The sequence below is a fragment of the Natator depressus genome, chromosome 1 (assembly GCF_965152275.1).
Source record: "Natator depressus isolate rNatDep1 chromosome 1, rNatDep2.hap1, whole genome shotgun sequence".
Lineage (NCBI taxonomy): Eukaryota > Metazoa > Chordata > Testudines > Cheloniidae > Natator > Natator depressus.
Genome location: NC_134234.1, coordinates 291,674,030 through 291,688,887, shown reverse-complemented (window position 1 = coordinate 291,688,887; position 14,858 = coordinate 291,674,030). Strand labels below are relative to the sequence as shown.

The 14,858-nt window shown below is 43.8% G+C and overlaps 1 protein-coding gene across 1 annotated transcript in view; it reads right to left on the bottom strand.

The window, feature by feature from the left end:
* LOC141990068 (uncharacterized) overlaps nt 1–14,858 on the bottom strand; it is a 58,527-nt gene that overhangs the window by 18,330 nt on the left and 25,339 nt on the right. Inside the window, exon 6 of the mRNA XM_074957065.1 lies at nt 10,014–10,101. The gene's annotated coding sequence lies outside the window, so the exon portion shown is untranslated. The remainder of the gene's footprint in view (nt 1–10,013; nt 10,102–14,858) is intronic.

Below are 14,858 nucleotides of genomic sequence, written 5' to 3'. Positions count from 1 at the left end.
AGAACTGCTGCCGAGCCATTCGGTCCCTAGTCTGTAGCGGTGCATTGGATTCTTCTGTCCTAAGTGCAGGACTTTTCACTTGTTCTTGTTGAACCTCATCAGATTTCTTTTGGCCCAATCCTCCAATTTGTCTAGGTCCCTCTGTATCCTATCCCTACCCTCTAGCGTATCTACCACTCCTCCCAGTTTAGTGTCATCCACAAACTTGCTGAGGGTGCAATCCACACCATCCTCCAGATCATTAATGAAGATATTGAACAAAACCGGCCCCAGGACCGACCCTTGGGGCACTCCGCTAGATACCAGCTGCCAACTAGGCATGGAACCATTGATCACTACCCGTTGAGCCCGACAATCTAGCCAACTTTCTACCCGCCTTGTAGTGCATCCATCCAGCCCATACTTCTTTAACTTGCTGGCAAGAATACTGTGGGAGACAGTGTCAAAAGCTTTGCTAAAGTCGAGGAATAACACGTCCACTGCTTTCCCTTCATCCACAGAACCAGTTATCTCATCATAGAAGGCAATTAGATTAGTCAGACATGACTTTCCCTTGGTGAATCCATGATGACTGTTCCTGATCACTTTCCTCTCGTCTAAGTGCTTCAGAATTGATTCCTTGAGGACATGCTCCATGATTTTTCCAGGGACTGAGGTGAGGCTGACCGGCCTGTAGTTCCCAGGATCCTCCTTCAAAGGCTCATTCTCACTGGTTGGTACAACCATTAAAACATGTTGATTTGAAACCAAATATAGCCATCATACTAAATCTGGCACTTTGTTTTGCTAACTAGGAGGATACACTATATCTACTATACACATTTATTTAGGTAATTATATAGCTTAACATACATTTATTCAGATTCTTTATTACTTTTTTGTATTACTCATTATGTTAAGAAATGGGGAATAAGACTCTTATTTACTAAATGTTCTTTTTTTATTTGGGATGTGCATCAAGCTGCATTTGGATGGAAAATTTAAAATTTTTTAAGCATTTTAAAATAGTTTTATTTAACTAATAAAAATAATCTTAAGTGTGCTGGATACATAAGAAAAAATAATTTTATAAAAATGTTTTGTATTTAAAATTGATTTATTAAATAGAGGAAATATTTGCTGTTACGGGGATCTCACAAAACTGGGTAACAAAATGACAGATGAAATTCAACATTGATAACTGCCAAATAATGCATATTGGAAAAAATAATCCCATTACACATAATATAATGAAGGGTTCTTAAATGGTAACAGCTAATTTAGAAAGAGATCATCGCAGATAGTTCTTTGATAACTTCAACTCAATGTGCAGTGACAGTCCAAGAGGCTAACAGAACATTAGGAACTATTAGGAAAGGGATAGAAAATAAGACAGAAAATATTATAATGGCACTATATAAATCCATGGTGCACCCACACCTTGAAACCTGTGTTCAGGTCTGGTCATCCCATCTCAGAAAGGATATAGTGGAACTGGAAAAAGTTCAGAGAAGGGCAACAAAGATGATCAACCTATGGAACTGCTTTCATATGAGGAGAAACTATGAGGGCTGTGCGTCTTAGAAAAGACTATTAAGAGGGAATATGAGAGAGGTTTATAAAATCATGAATGGTGTGGAAAGAGTGCATAGAGAAGTGTTTTTTACTCTTTCCCACAGTACAAAAGATGGGGGTCATCCAATGAAATTATTAGGCAGCAGGTTTAATACCAACAAGAGGAAGTACTTTTTCACCCAGCGCACAATTAGTCTGTGGAATTCATTGCCATGGGATGTTATGATGGTCAAATGTATAACTGGGTTCAAAAAGAACTGGATAAGTCCATGGCAGAGAGGTCCATCAATGACTATTAGCCAAGATGGTCCTGGATGTAACCTCATGCTCAGGGTGACCCTAAACCTCTGGCTGCCGGAAGACAGGGTAGATCTCTTCAAATTGCCCTGTTCTGTAGATCCCCCCTGAAACCCTGGTACTGGCCACTGTCGGAGCCTGGACATTGGGCTAGATGGACCACTAGTCTGACTCAGTATGGCTGTTCTTAACTGTAGTCAATTGACAGATGGTAACCAGAAACAATGGGCCATACCAATTTTAAAAGGAATTTAAGTGGGTAAAGAGATGCCCAGTAAGATTTTTCAAAAGCACTCAATGGGAGTTGGGGGCCTAACCTGTTTAGACACCCCTGATAATCCTATAAAGCACATAGTTGCATCTTTAGGCACCTAAATACCTTTGAAAATCTTGCTCCATATCCTTCAAGTTTTTAGAATTAGTAGATCACTTCCTTTACTATCTGGTTTTTAATCATTGACTGAAAAAGGAAAATAAAGCTTTCCTGCTTTTTAAACTCCCAATCAATTTCTCACCTTTGAATGAACTAGTCCAAATGAAGAAAATATTCTCTATGCACCTACTAGCTAAACTGAAACAAAAGTAATTATGGCACAAGCTTTTCTGCATAAAACAAATTGAAAGTACTTACATTTCGAAAAACTATACATAACGGCATTTATGCCATTGTAAAGACCAAAATATAGAGATACTTAATGCAATGCTTGACATTGTGGCATGTTTATAAAGCATGAGGTGACCTCAACCGTTAGATGTTTTCTCCTTTTTTCTGTGTAAAATTAAAAAAGCAGCACCTTTTAACTCATTAAAATTTTAAGATGGCCCATTGATGCAGAACATTTTTATCTATTAAAATCATTAATAAATAAATAATAGTAAGTTTAGACCTTAGATTTTAAATTCAAATAATAAATAACTGGAATCATTTAAAAAAGAAAAGTGTCTTTAAAGAAAAAAATCCATTTTCTTGATTTAAAAAAAATCATATTGATTTTTATCCACCATGTCTTGAGTGCAAGCTGGGAAGAATTTTCCAGTCGTATGCTGAGATATCCAAAATTCTTTAATATAGTGCAATATATAGGGTTTGTGGCTGCATAATATTTTATGTAAAGCCACAAATGTAGGTTTTGATGTATGAATCGCCACAATGGCAAGAGTCCTTAAATGCAGCTTGCAAATACATTCAGCAGCAAAAGGGCATGACAACTATGGGGGCAGGGTTGGCTCTATCAAATAGAGAAATCAGATGATTATCAAGGGAAGAAAAATGTTTAGTGACAGAAATTGTGTTAACGTCTGTAGACTGCAAAGCATGTGCTTTTTCATTTTGCCTAGGGTAACAAAAGCCAAGAGCTAGGCATTGATGTTTACAATATAAACTAAAAAGGTAGAGAATAGTCTACAGAGATGTGACGTTAGGCCATAAAGATTTAAATTAGGGGAGTGAGACAGACTGAATGGTGGGTTACTGGTGGGCACCTGAGCTGTGGTTCCAGACACTAATTCAAACAACAAGCCCTTGTATTTCTGTTCTAGTGGAATGGATGTGATATTAGTATTGGCTATTAGAATCTGACCACAGCTGAGACAGTACAGTAATAGGCACTCAAGCAAAACTTAAGATAGATTTTATTTACAACTTTTCACTGCGCTTCAGTTGTCCTGATCTTGTTTTAAAGCTTTGCCTAAGATTTTATCACTCTTTTAATAAAGAAATGCTCATTATAAAGACCATTTTGTCCCTTCAAGTTCTAAATCAGAGCAGCAGCTAACATTTATAAGACTTCAACATTCAGATATGTAAGCTACCTAATAGCATTTGGATAATGTGCTGGTGCTGAGTGAAAGTGATGATAAACTAATCTGGATTCATTACAATGACTCAGAGAAACAATATTACATTATAAATTCTAGGTAATCTGCTTCTGTTGAGAGTAGATGTGGTTTTGCAATGGAACACTATGAAAAACAGCTATTCAAAAAGTTGTTCCTTTGGGCTAGAAAAGCTGTTAGAATTTTTAAAGATAAAGGATACTGAAACAAGGGAAACACCTAATTAAAAAAATACCCAAAAGTTCTGTATAGTATTCTAGTTCCTTTTCTGGTACCTTACTAAGAGGGTCTTGTTGCCATCTAATTTTTCATTTGGTTACAAGCTGATAAAGTGTGGTTTCAGGATGTTGGTTTTTGTAGCTCACGGTGTCCAATAGATTCTGTGCCACCATGAAAAATTGATTGCCTTTATTCTGTTATAGTATGACACACACAAGAGAAAAGAAGAATGTGATCACAGTGACAATTCTATTTGAATCAGTGTAGTGGGGTTAACCTCATGAACACAAGCAAGATCACTAGGTCAGCAGTAGCAGGTCAAATGAAAGGGACCTACTTGTTATCTACACAAACTATTCTGATAATACCCCACTATATAATATCTTCAATCCGGTATTTTTGAAATCCTATTAGCATGCTTCATAATAGCAGCCTGTAAGTGGAGTCTGACTGAGAAATAAATGAATAAAATGACTGAAAACTTCCAAAGATGTAAAAAATACAATTGTTAAATAATTCTTGATCTGATTCTGCAAGCCTCTGGCTTCAACTGGAGTCAAAGGATATGTCTACACTGCAACTGGGAGCAAGCCTCTCAGCCCAGTAGACAGACTCAAACCAATGGGGCTTCAGCTAGCGTGCTTAATAATATCAGTGTGGATGTTGCAGCTTAGGCTCTCAAGCCCACCAGACCCCCTGAGCCTGAGTCAAATGGCTAGCCCAAGACTCTAGCACAGCCACCATGTTCACGCTGCTATTTTTAGTGGGCTAGCTTGAGCCCTGCTATCATGAGTCTGTCTACCAGGGCTGGGCGGCTCACTCTTAGCTGCAGGGTACACCCTAAAGGACTGGGACCTCTTTTCTGCATGTTCTAAAATTAGAAGCATATAATGTAAGTTCTGATACTGCACTCCTGGAGTTTCATTGAGCTAAGCCAAGGAAATTACACTTATACTCTGCATTATCTCATCTGATACCTACCTATAAATGATTTACTATAACTAGTACATACTGAACTTTAGCTAAAGAACAAGATTGATAATATAATATTGTGGTATGTGTCTTGCTCACATCAGACCTATTTAATAAAAGCTGAGCAGCAATCTACAGTAAGTATCTTAAATCTGCCATGTCTGATACTGATTGCAAAATAAAATGATCAAAGTGGAGGTTATCACTATATCACTTATACATAAGCAAATAATGTCTTACTTGGATTGATTTTCTCTGATTCAACAGAGAAATAAATTAGCTGAGAGACTTCATTATTATGTGTACTGAAGGAAAAGCGTCTATTACTACTGGTAATTTTATCCTAATATACTGGTATATGTGTTAAGTTTTTAGCAGTATGTTTTTACCATCCATATTATAGACTGAGCTGGTAGTGCTGTTTATACTTGTAATCCTTCTTCTAGGTCATATACGCAGCAACAAGGGCTGAGTTCAATATCTAACAGTTCCTCTTGACAATACAAAACAGAGCCGGCTTGAGACCCCACCCAGTAATGTGGGAAAACTAAACACCACCCCGGGCACCTCTAAGAGGCAATACTTCCCCACGCGCAAGCACTAAGTCTGTGTATAACAAAAGAAACCTTTTAATAAAAGGAGAAAAAACAATATTAATTTGGGGAAAACACTGCAACAACCATTTGAAAGTACACAACCAATAAGAAAAACACAGGCCCCGCAGTGTCTTAGGCAGTGTCCTTTTTCTCACCTTGTGGTGGGAAAGTCCAAGGGATCAATGTCTCTAACACACCACTCCCCTTTTCCCTTCACTGAACCCCTCTCACAATTTGTTTTCTGAGGTGAGCAACGTCCCCAGAGACCGGGATGCATTTGGGTGGGTTCACCTCCCACCCCTGAGGGAACAGGATGGTTGGCTGATGCTTCTGTCTCCATTCAGCAGTCTCTGCCACTGCTTGTCGCTACCACCGCTCTCATCACTGCCCCTGCTCACAGCTGCCACCATCACTAGCACCTCTCACTGCAATGCTGTGTTCTGAGTTCCACCACTTAGCCTATTTCTGAGTAATTTCAGCTCATCAGTGATTTCACTGAGTAATGGGGAACCTCTCTGCTACTACCTCTCCTCTGTTATCTTTTCACCAAAACACTGTATTCACACCAGGTCTAAGATTCAGCCCCCTTAGATCAACCTATCAGGGAGCTCAGCTGTAGCAATTGCTGAGAAAGAACCAGAACTCTCAAATGAGTCTAGTTTGCTTTAAATACCAAAGGGGGAGGGTCAAATAGCTTCTAAGCCCCTTCAAACAGGTCCCCCTCCCCAACACTTATTGGGGTTTGGCATCACTACCCCCTGCTTAGCAAGTGAACTTACAAGTAGGGTGACCCCCTGAATTAGGGCATGCTAAATACAGTCCTGTTGTCATTTGCTCATACCATAAGAATATCAAGATTTCATTACCCCTGCATTCAATAAAAGTGAATTTTAATCCAAAACACTCAAAACTGATCACTGTGGCACCACACATCTGATGGCCGATCACCAAAACAGAATAAGTGTGTCTATGCAAATAAAATCTGCTCCTGAGGTCTTTCTCCCCTGGATGTTAGGGTAGAGCTCGTTCAGACCCACCTTACAACCCAATGTTTCCCATTATAAGATCTTTTCAGTTGCTTTTTCAAACTAATTGTTTGGGCTGAAATTTTCCATGCCTTTAATTACATGATCAGCTACTATTTTTCCACAGGATCCTAGCCTCGTGTAGGGCACAAGATGGACCTTTTCTGGGGATGAATCAGGGTTGATTAGTGAAGGAGATTGTTGTTTGTAGGAACCATGCTTCTTTTGTATGAGCAGCTAAAAGGCGTGTAGTGAATGATGCAGGGAATGGCTGGAAAAGAAAAAATGGTCTCAAGGTTAAGAAAGTTGAATGCTGCCCTGAAGAATTGGATTCTACCCCCACCTCTACCACAGAGTTCCTTTGTCCACTGCTAGACAATTCATTTAAAACACTATTTCACAGGTAGCCACCAATGGTGTGTTTCCTGACTTGAGACCTGGGAGTCTGATTTGCAGAAATTTTTAGCACTCAGAGCTGCAACTAAAGTGAATGGGAGCTGTGCATTGAATATGTAAAGTGCTATATAATGCTAACTGCTCTGAAAAAAATCAGACCCTAAGTGTCTCATATTGGGCACTAAAAATAGTTGAAACTTTAGACTTTAATCTCGCTGTACTTCAGTTTCTCATCTGAAGAATGGGGATAATACCACCCCCTCACCTCACACATGTGTTGTGAAAGTAAATAAATTCGTTTTTATGAGGCCCTCAGATACAATAGGATGATTGCTATAGAAAAGCCCATGAAGAAATTTATAATTCTGTACTCACAGCATTGAACTGCCCTTGCGGGGGTAGGGGGGGCAGGGGAGGGACACTGTTCCCTCCCGGCACATTTCCAGCTCGCATGGTCCCTCCTTCTAGCAGCCAGGCCTGGCCTGGGCAGGTAGCGGTATGGAGCTGCTTCTCACACCGGTTAACTCCACCCAGCTGGAGAGGTGGCAGCAGCCCACCCTCTCTGATCTCCACCCAGACCCAGCTGCCAGGGACAGCAACCAAGCGAGCCGGAAATGTGCTGATGGGGGGGTGCTCTGGCTCACTCTGCCCCTGTTCCCAGCAGCTGGGCCTAGGTAGGGAGCAGAGTGGGTGGGCCACCACCGCCTCCCCAGCTGGTCTCTCTCAGGCAGTCACCACGCTGCACAGAGGTAGCAACCCTGGGTGTGAGAAGCAGCTCCATCCCACCCCTTCCACTCCCTGCCTAGGCCTAGCCGCTGGGGACAGGGGCCGAGTGAGCCAGAAATGTGCCAGGGGGAGGGAAGTGCAGCAGGAGAAGGACCGAGTCCTCCCTGCAGGTAATTCTGGTGGGGAGAGCACAGTGGCTCTGGGCCAGGCACAGGTGACGGGGGTCTCTAGTGAAGGCACTGGGAGCAGGTTCCCTGCTCAACCTAAGCTAGGGGCATTTTCTGCACTTCAGGACTCCTCTGCTGAGGTGTCCGTCAGGGCACTGGAGCTCAGGAGAGACACTGTGATGCTGTGAGTCTCCCCAGGCCAAGGACGGCCCCAGCCTCACCCAGAGGCCTGTGCTCCCACTCCTATGGCCCCAGCGGGATTCGCTGCCCTGGCCCAGGAAGGTGGGGCTAAGGTTCTTCCCAGAGGCAACATGTGGTGCGATCATGTGGCTCCCCTTTTACATTGTCATCCCCTCCCCAATATCAGCAAGCATGAGTTGTCTCTGCAGCAGGGTTTGGATGGTATGCAGGAAGTAAGCTGTAGGGGCCACACATTGAGCAATGAGGATAAAAGAGAATATTGAATATGCTCCTTAATTGAGCACAATCCATCTTGTGCAGTGATTAAGGCAAGGGTCCCATCAAAAAATTAGGATGTGATCATGTAGTTAAAGATTGTGTCATAATGCAGATGCACAAGGGGGCCAAGTAAGATTGTACAGGTAACCTTAATTCTGGCATTTCCTAATTTTTTAGTTGCTTGACTTAACCTTAACATTCTTTTAACATCATTTATTGTGTTTTTTATTTTATATAATTGTAACCCTTCTGCCAGGTGAAGCCAGCAGCAACAAGGGCCGGGTTCAGTGTCTAGGGGTTCCTTTTCAACAATACAACACAAAACTGGCTCAAGCCCCCACCCAGTGACCTGGGACAATTACACACAACCCCCCTGTGTGCCGCTAAGAGGCAATACTTTCCCTCTCCAAGCACAGAGTCTGAGTTAGCAAAAACTTTTAATAAGAGGGAAGTAACTCAGCATTAATTTGGAAAACAATGAAACTAGGGTTCATACGCATAAACCATGAGCAAAAGACCCACTGCCAAGTAAGTTGGGCAGTGTCCTTTTCACCTCAGGTTCTTAAGTCCAGCAACCCAAAAGTCCCTTTAACATGCCCATCCCTTCTCTGCACCCCACTCACAGTTGCTGTCCTTGGCTAGTGCAGCCCCAGAGTTCAGAGGTTCATCTGCAGAGTTCACCTCCCACCCTGGGTGGAAGGGGAAGTAAGGAGGCACCTTACACGCTCCGCTGCTTGGGCACTTGCTCGTCACCCCACCAGCTGATTGCCGCACCTCTCTGCCAGCCACCATGCTGGCTGCTTGCTGCACTTCTCCGCCAGCCTCCCTTCTGGCCACCCACCAAGCCTCTCCACCAGCCACCCAGCTGGCTACTCACCAAGATATCTTCAGGGCCAACCACCTAACACAGCTCTCAGTGATTTCAGCTGTTAGTAGGGGAGTCTCACTACTAGTGCACACTAGGTAGTCTCTTGCAATAGAGACAGTGTCCCAAAGTAGGTCTAATACCCAGATATCAGTGATTTCAGCTCTGTAGCACTTAAGAAGACTCTCAACTAAGTCTAAATTAGTTTCATTGTGTTTGGTTTTTTTTTATTGCCGGAAGAAGAATCAAATAGCATCTAGCACCCTCAAACAGAACTCCCCCTCCTCTCAACTCATTAGGCTTTGGAACCCATGTCCCCTGCCTAGTGAGTGCTGTTCAGTTGAAGGTGAGTCCCTCCATTGAGGTATGCCAGGTATAGGTCTACTGCCCTCAGTTCACACAACAAGGATAACAACGCTTTATTACTCCTGCCCCAATAACAAGGAGACTGGGGATCCAACACCAGCCACAAGTGATCATTTGGGCATGCAACCCCATCATGCTGAGCACCGAGGCAGGGTGGGTGTGTCCATGCAAATGAGATCAGCTCCTGAAGTCCTTTTCCACAACTTGCCACTAGATGTCAGGGGAGAGCTCATTCAGACTCTTCTTACAAAATACCACATATGAATGATAACAAAACACACAAAGGATAAACTGAAACTTATAAACTGACAATCTTACATGCTGAGATATTTCCCTGAATATAAAACTGTCAGATCTTTTATTGTGTGACATATGAAGGTAAGCAACACTGAAAATTGATTTAGTTGTAGACTACTACTCTTGAAGGTTGGAGGAGGCCAAAACAAAGCACAAGATCAATTTAACAGTTCATATAGAAGTTAGTGTTTTATTTTAAAGAAATGTGAGCAAAACATGGTGTGACAGCACAGCTTACTTAGTCCCAGAATCAGGTTGCAGTCCTGCCTCAGTTTTCTTTCTTCATTGACTCAGTTTCCCTCAGAGAAGATTTAGGTGATTTGGGCCTTCCAAGATAAACAAAGTCCCAAATAAGACACAACAAACAAATGCCCAAAACAAGTTCACCCTCTTTGGGCTTTGTCCAACCTTTACATCATTCCCCTTAGTTTAGAGGTTTTCCACTGCCACTAGCTCCACCGGGAGGGAAACACAAGCCACCCAAGTGCTGGTCTAGGGACTCTGTATTATGAAGTGCCTATGCACAGTCAAGCACCAAACTGCCTTACTTCACAAGTCCAAGCACCTCTTCCTCTGTTTAGGCTGTGTTCCCAGCAGTCCTGTGCTGAGACCCATGCAGCCTCTGTTCCTGACTCCTTCTCATCTGGGAAACATTCTTCACTTATTTTGGACCTGACTCTACAGAGCATCAATCAGCTTATCACCCTCTGGTCCACTTTCCAGAAGAAAAGGGATCCTCCTGTAATCCTTCTCCAGGAAACTGCCTTACCTTGCAGTCACATGATTCTCCCTACCTATCCTTAAAGGGCCAGAACTTGGAGCAGGGATAGGCGTGACCAAGGTGTAGCAAATTCATCCTGTGACATGTGGGAATAAGAGTGCAGCCATCTCTGTTGGTAAGCTCCATTAACACATTTTTGTTACTATTCTTTAATAACACATTCTATCATAATTATAAATCATACACTACCACAAAATTAAAAATACCTTCTGTGTAATGTTGGTGAAATACACCCAAGTGCAGTGGGCCATGTACAAGCACACTGCACCACCTAAACCCTTACACTGCATGTGTTTATCACTGCACGTGTGACGTAACTAGGTCATCTCAAAGACAGTGGTGTTCTTCGGCTTTGCTAGTAAGGTTAAGAGCCACTTATAATTAGGGTGACCAGACATCCCGTTTCTAAGGGGACAGTCCTGTATTTAAGCCCTCCTGCAGATGTCCTGACTTTTTCTTAAAAACAGGCAAATTGTCCCATATTTTCTGTCTCCCCGCCATGAGTACTTGCAGGTCCTGCTACTGGATGGATCCCTGCTTGCCAGTTGCATGCTCACCAGTGGTGAGTGGGGGGTCCAGTGGCTGATGATGGGTGTGGGTTTGCAAGGCTGGTGGCAGGGCAAAGCTGCAGTGCACGGGGCCGGACACTCCCTCTGCTGGTCCCTCAGCACAGCCCCTGCTGCATGCTGACTCTCGGCTAGTGGGCCCCATCTCATTTCAAGCTGGCATGAGCTGCGTGCTGTGAGCTGCGGTGGCTGGTGACTGCAGGCAGGCACCAGATGGCAGCTGGCTATGTGTCACCTCTGCTGCCCACCTATTGGCTCTTTACATGCTCCCCCTCTCTCGCTGTCCCCTTCCTGCTTTGCCCCTTGACCCTCCCCCTTCCCAGCCCCATTGCTCTTCCACATCCCCCCCGCCCTGCAGCGGGGCACATCCTGCTCCTAGTGCTGTGCAGAGAACCAGCCCCTGGTCGGAGCACTCAGCTCATCAACAGCCTTGGCTGGCAGGCTCCTTCCTTCCCCTACTGCTTCTGACTGGGCCAGCACCCCGGGAAAGCCCAAGACCCTCTGGCCTGGGGCGCTGGCCAGGAGGAGCCAAGCCCTGCATGTGCCAAAGCCCCACTCAGCACTGGCACGGGGAAGCCTCTCCGCCCCTCAGCTAAGCTCTGGAGTGGCGGGTGGGGATGGGAAAGCAATTTCCAGCCTGTTTGTCCCCCAACCCTGCAGGCTCCACAGCAACCCCCTGGGCAGGGATTTAGCTTAGCACCCTCTTCGCACTCCCCCCACCCCACCGCCTTGGGTCCTGCACGGGGCTGCTCCATCCCCTCAGCATCCTCCCTTGCTGAGCCACCTCTCTGGCAGGGTTCGCTGAAGCCCCTGACAGGACCTGGTACTCAATGCATCCTTAACCCCTTCCTGCCTCACTGCAGCAAGGGAACAGGAGGTGGCTGGGTTAGGTTGGTGACCAGCAGCAGCCTGGAGGTGTTATCTGCCTTTCGACACTGTGCAGGCAGGAAGGGACAAGCTCTGCAAAGACACAGGCCAAGTTATCCCTCCCTCCCCCCTCATGGCTGGAAGCAGCTGTCATCCTTTCCCTCCTGCACAGTCCTGAAAGGCTGCCGCTGGTCACAATTCTGTTATGAGCCCTGGCAGAAACCTGTGGGGGGAGGTGTGACTTTGCATGCTCCCCCCTCATGTGCTGACTCTGGAAGACGCAACGGTTAAGTACTAGGAGAGGAGGGGCTGTCCTGGAGGCTCAGCCAGGCATAGAGGGTGGAGAGCGCTGGGCAGGGAGGGTCGGGTTAGTCGGTCACCACCACCACCACCCCCGAGCGAGAGAGGTGAACAGGAGTGTGTGTGTGACCTCTCCCTGTGTGAACCCTAAAGCCTTAAAGGTAAGAAGGTAAATAAAAAAGAATTGAACTATGCAGGATTTCTTTTTAACAGGTGCTCAGTCAACTTGATGTTAATTTGAACGTTTGTACTCCATAGTTGTCATTGAACTCACTTGAATACGAGTAATTTTACCAGGTGTCCCGTATTCAGCATAGGGAAATATGGTCACCCTACTTATAATTCTGATGGAAATTAAGCGACAGTGCATTCCTGACCTTAAAATAGCAACTCTTAGGAGGAGCCAATGGTGAGATCCACAAAGCAACTTAAGTGCCTAAACTCCAGAGTTAGGCACCTAAATCCCTGTGCTCAGCACCACTACGATCCGGGAAACTCCAGCTTCACTGCCACTTATCCCTTTAGGCACCTAAACTCACTCGGCGCCTAACTTTCCACTCACTAGGCACCTAAGTTTTAGATCCTTGGGCATGTGCATTGCCACCTCCCTTGGGGCGTCCAGATGTCTATCTGCCAACTAAGTCCCAGAGTGATCCATGAACTGGGGGGAAGATCGGCACTCAGCTGCCTAGGTCCCAGGGGGGAACCCGTTCTGGTAGGTGGCCTCTGATTATGCTGGATTGTGGGCTGTTGGACTCTGTGAGGGGGAGGGCTCTAGAGCCTTGGATCCATCTTTAGCCCAGATGTCTACATGGCAATTTTTAGCCCCACAGCCTGAGCCCATGAACCCAAGTCAGCTGACCCAGGGCAACCATGGGTCTTTTATTCCAGTGGAGACATACCCTGACAGTTTAAGTATTTATCCACAGTGGAACAGTCATTGATCCAGAGAGAGCAAGAGAGAATGACTCTAAAAGGTGCCTCACTTGGCTTTGTGGACTACAGTGTTGTCCCTGAGATTTTCTAGGCACCTAAACATTAGGTGCTGTGATGCTAAACATTGCAACACCTAAGTCCCTTTGTGGATCCCACCACATGTGCCTTGAAGGGTCAAGTCATAACTTAGTCAGGAATTCAGTTCATTGTGTGAAACTCTGCATGCACTTATGAGTGTTTTTATGAGCCAAATTCTTTGCTGGCATAATTCCATTGACTTCAATTGAATAATATCAGTAGAGGATTTGGTCTATGGCAGGAGTTCTCAATCATTGGTACATGTATCCCTGGTGGTATGCAGAGGTCTTCCATGAGATACATCAACTCATCTAGATATTTGCCTAGTTTTACCACAGGCTACATAAAAAGTAGGGCTGTCAATTAATCGCAGTTAACTCACATGATTAACTAAAAAAAATTAATCACAAATAAAAAAATTAATCACAGTTTTAATTGCACTGTTAAACAATAGAATACCAATTGAAATTGATTAAATATTTTGGATGTTTTTCTACATTTTCATATATATTGTATTCTGTGTTGTAATTGAAATCAAAGCATATATTATTTTTTATTACAAATATTTGCACTGTAAATATGATAAACAATAAAATAGTATTTTTCAGTTCACCTCATATAAGTACTGTAGTGCAATCTCTTTGCCGTGAAAGTACAACTTACAAATTTTTTTTGTTACATAACTGCACTCAAAAACAAAACAATGTAAAACTTCAGAGCCTACAAGTCCATTCAGTCCTACTTCTTGATCAGCCAATCACTAAGAAAAATAAGTTTGTTTACATTTACAGGAGATAATGCTGCCCTCTTCTTATTTAAAAGGTCACCAGAAAGTGAGAACAGGTATTTGCTTGGCACTTTTGTAGCTGGCATTGCAAGGTATTTACGTGCCAGATATGCTAAACCAGGGGTAGGCAACCTATGGCACACGTGCCAAGGCAGCACGCAAGCTGATTTTCAGTGGCACTCACACTGCCTGGGTCCTGGCCATAGGTCCGGGGGGCTCTGCATTTTAATTTAATTTTAAATGAAGCTTCTTAAACATTTTAAAAATCTTATTTACTTTACATACAACAATAGTTTAGTTATATATTATAGACTTATAGAAAGAGACCTTCTAAAAACGTTAAAATGTATTACTGGCATGCGAAACCTTAACTTAGAGTGAATAAATGAAGACTCGGCACACCACTTCTGAAAGGTTGCCGACCCCTGTGCTAAACAATCGGATGGGCCTTCATGCTTCGGCCATCATTCCAGAGGACATGCTTCCATGCTGATGATGCTCATTAAAAAAATAATGCATTAATTACATTTGTGACTGAACTCCTTGGGGGAGAATTGTTTGTCTCCTGCTCTGTTCTACCTGCATTATGCCATATATTTCATGCTATAGCAATCTCGGATGATGACCCAGAACATGTTCGTTTTAAGAACAGTTTTGCTGTAGATTTCACAAAACGCAAAGAAGGAATCAATGTGAGATTTCTAACCAACCCAAGGTTTAAAAATCTGAACTGTCTTCCAAAATCTGAGAGGGACAGGGTGTGGAACA